Raw genomic sequence first — 4,522 nt, 5'->3', positions numbered from 1 at the left:
AGAGAGAGAACGTGAAACTACTTTGTTGTGTCAAGTTTCAAGAAGCTAGCACAAACCGTGTTGGATTTAGAGTTCCAAATACATCTATCAATATAGGAGAAAACAGAGTGAAACCTAAAATTTCAAACTGTTACTGGAAATGAACGCTTCAACATAGAAGAAGGAAATTTGGGGAACCACGTCGCCTTAGTGTACTGATCATTACCTGAAAGTATCATCCAGTTTGGGTGAAAAAATATTTGCTGAGATTTCTGGAGATTCTTAATTTTTGGAAGCTCGGCAACCCCTTTCCATGAAAGTGTTTCTCGCCAGTCACTGCTTAGGGATACATCAAGAGGAAACAAAACGTAGAGATAGAACGTGAAACTACTTTGTTGTGTCAAGTTTCAAGAAGCTAGCACAAACCGTGTTGGATTTAGAGTTCCAAATACATCTATCAATATAGGAGAAAACAGAGTGAAACCTAAAAATTCAAACTGTTACTGGAAATGAACGCTTCAACATAGAAGAACAAAATTTGGGGAACCACGTCGCCTTAGTGTACTGATCATTACCTGAAAGTATCATCCAGTTTCGGTGAAAAAATATTTGCTGAGATTTCAGGAGATTCGTAATTTTTGGAAGCTTGGCAACACCTTTCCATGAAAGTGTTTCTCGCCAGTCACTGCTTAGGGCTACATCAAGAGGAAACAAAACGTAGAGATAGAACGTGAAACTACTTTGTTGTGTCAAGTTTCAAGAAGCTAGCACAAACCGTGTTGGATTTAGAGTTCCAAATACATCTATCAATATAGGAGAAAACAGAGTGAAACCTAAAAATTCAAAATGTTATTGGAAATGAACGCTTCAACATAGAAGAACGAAATTTGGGGAACCACGTCGCCTTAGTGTACTGATCATTACCTGAAAGTATCATCCAGTTTGGGTGAAAAAATATTTGCTGAGATTTCTGGAGATTCTTAATTTTTGGAAGCTTGGCAACCCCTTTCCCTGAAAGTGTTTCTCGCCAGTCACTGCTTAGGGCTACATCAAGAGGAAACAAAACGTAGAGATAGAACGTGAAACTACTTTGTTGTGTCAAGTTTCAAGAAGCTAGCACAAACCGTGTTGGATTTAGAGTTCCAAATACATCTATCAATATAGGAGAAAACAGAGTGAAACCTAAAAATTCAAACTGTTACTGGAAATGAACGCTTCAACATAGAAGAAGGAAATTTGGGGAACCAAGTCGCCTTAGTGTACTGATCATTACCTGAAAGTATCATCCAGTTTGGGTGAAAAAATATTTGCTGAGATTTCTGGAGATTCGTAATTTTTGGATGCTTGGCAACCCCTTTCCATGAAAGTGTTTCTCGCCAGTCACTGCTTAGGGCTACATCAAGAGGAAACACAACGCAGAGATAGAACGTGAAACTACTTTGTTGTGTCAAGTTTCAAGAAGCTAGCACAAACCGTGTTGGATTTAGAGTTCCAAATACATCTATCAATATAGGAGAAAACAGAGTGAAACCTAAAAATTCAAACTGTTACTGGAAATGAACGCTTCAACATAGAAGGACGAAATTTGGGGAACCACGTCGCCTTAGTGTACTGATCATTACCTGAAAGTTTCATCCAGTTTGGGTGAAAAAATATTTGCTGAGATTTCTGGAGATTCGTAATTTTTGGAAGCTTGGCAACCCTTTCCCATGAAAGTGTTTCTCGCCAGTCACTGCTTAGGGCTACATCAAGAGGAAACAAAATGTAGAGATAGAACGTGAAACTACTTTGTTGTGTCAAGTTTCAAGAAGCTAGCACAAACCGTGTTGGATTTAGAGTTCCAAATACATCTATCAATATAGGAGAAAACAGAGTGAAACCTAAAAATTCAAACTGTTACTGGAAATGAACGCTTCAACATAGAAGAACGAAATTTGGGGAACCAAGTCGCCTTAGTGTACTGATCATTACCTGAAAGTATCATCCAGTTTGGGTGAAAAAATATTTGCTGAGATTTCTGGAGATTCGTAATTTTTGGAAGCTTGGCAACCCCTTCCCATGAAAGTGTTTCTCGCCAGTCACTGCTTAGGGTTACATCAAGAGGAAACAAAACGTAGAGATAGAACGTGAAACTACTTTGTTGTGTCAAGTTTCAAGAAGCTAGCACAAACCGTGTTGGATTTAGAGTTCCAAATACATCTATCAATATAGGAGAAAACAGAGTGAAACCTAAAAATTCAAACTGTTACTGGAAATGAACGCGAAAACATAGAAGAACGAAATTTGGGGAACCAAGTCGCCTTAGTGTACTGATCATTACCTGAAAGTATCATCCAGTTTGGGTGAAAAGATATTTGCTGAGATTATTGGAGATTCGTAATTTTTGGAAGCTTGGCAACCCCTTTCCATGAAAGTGTTTCTCGCCAGTCACTGCTTAGGGCTACATCAAGTGGAAACAAAACGTAGAGATAGAACGTGAAACTACTTTGTTGTGTCAAGTTTCAAGAAGCTAGCACAAACCGTGTTGGATTTAGATTTCAAAATACATCTATCAATATAGGAGAAAACAGAGTGAAACCTAAAATTTCAAACTGTTACTGGAAATGAACGCTTGAACATAGAAGAACGAAATTTGGGGAACCACGTCGCCTTAGTGTACTGATCATTACCTGAAAGTATCATCCAGTTTCGGTGAAAAAATATTTGCTGAGATTTCAGGAGATTCGTAATTTTTGGAAGCTTGGCAACACCTTTCCATGAAAGTGTTTCTCGCCAGTCACTGCTTAGGGCTACATCAAGAGGAAACAAAACGTAGAGATAGAACGTGAAACTACTTTGTTGTGTCAAGTTTCAAGAAGCTAGCACAAACCGTGTTGGATTTAGAGTTCCAAATACATCTATCAATATAGGAGAAAACAGAGTGAAACATAAAAATTCAAAATGTTATTGGAAATGAACGCTTCAACATAGAAGAACGAAATTTGGGGAACCACGTCGCCTTAGTGTATTGATCATTACCTGAAAGTATCATCCAGTTTGGGTGAAAAAATATTTGCTGTGATTTCTTGAGATTCGTAATTTTTGGAAGCTTGGCAACCCCTTCCCATGAAAGTGTTTCTCGACAGTCACTGCTTAGGGCTACATCAAGAGGAAACAAAATGTAGAGATAGAACGTGAAACTACTTTGTTGTGTCAAGTTTCAAGAAGCTAGCACAAACCGTGTTGGATTTAGAGTTCCAAATACATCTATCAATATAGGAGAAAACAGAGTGAAACCTAAAAATTCAAACTGTTACTGGAAATGAACGCTTCAACATAGAAGAACGAAATTTGGGGAACCAAGTCGCCTTAGTGTACTGATCATTACCTGAAAGTATCATCCAGTTTGGGTGAAAAAATATTTGCTGAGATTTCTGGAGATTCTTAATTTTTGGAAGCTTGGCAACCGCGTTTCATGAAAGTGTTTCTCGCCAGTCACTGCTTAGGGCTACATCAAGTGGAAACAAAACGTAGAGATAGAACGTGAAACTACTTTGTTGAGTCAAGTTTCAAGAAGCTACCACAAACCGTGTTGGATTTAGAGTTCCAAATACATCTATCAATATAGGAGAAAACAGAGTGAAACCTTAAAATTCAAACTGTTACTGGAAATGAACGCTTCAACATAGAAGAACAAAATTTGGGGAACCCAGTCGCCTTAATGTACTGATCATTACCTGAAAGTATCATCCAGTTTGGGTGAAAAAATATTTGCTGAGATTTCTGGAGATTCGTAATTTTTGGAAGCTTGGCAACCCCTTCCCATGAAAGTGTTTCTCGCCAGTCACTGCTTAGGGCTACATCAAGAGGAAACAAGATGTAGAGATAGAACGTGAAACTACTTTGTTGTGTCAAGTTTCAAGAAGATAGCACAAACCGTGTTGGATTTAGAGTTCCAAATACATCTATCAATATAGGAGAAAACAGAGTGAAACCTAAAAATTCAAACTGTTACTGGAAATGAACGCTTCAACATAGAAGAACGAAATTTGGGGAACCAAGTCGCCTTAGTGTACTGATCATTACCTGAAAGTATCATCCAGTTTGGGTGAAAAAATATTTCCTGAGATTTCTGGAGATTCGTAATTTTTGGAAGCTTGGCAACCCCTTCCCATGAAAGTGTTTCTCGCCAGTCACTGCTTAGTGTTACATAAAGAGGAAACAAAACGTAGAGATAGAACGTGAAACTACTTTGTTGTGTCAAGTTTCAAGAAGCTAGCACAAACCGTGTTGGATTTAGAGTTCCAAATACATCTATCAATATAGGAGAAAACAGAGTGAAACCTAAAAATTCAAACTGTTACTGGAAATGAACGCGAAAACATAGAAGAACGAAATTTGGGGAACCAAGTCGCCTTAGTGTACTGATCATTACCTGAAAGTATCATCCAGTTTGGGTGAAAAGATATTTGCTGAGATTATTGGAGATTCGTAATTTTTGGAAGCTTGGCAACCCCTTTCCATGAAAGTGTTTCTCGCCAGTCACTGCTTAGGGCTACATCAA

The sequence above is a fragment of the Spermophilus citellus genome, assembly GCF_964194105.1.
Source record: "Spermophilus citellus genome assembly, chromosome: 2".
NCBI classification, from domain to species: Eukaryota; Metazoa; Chordata; class Mammalia; order Rodentia; family Sciuridae; genus Spermophilus; species Spermophilus citellus.
This window is presented reverse-complemented; position numbering follows the sequence as displayed.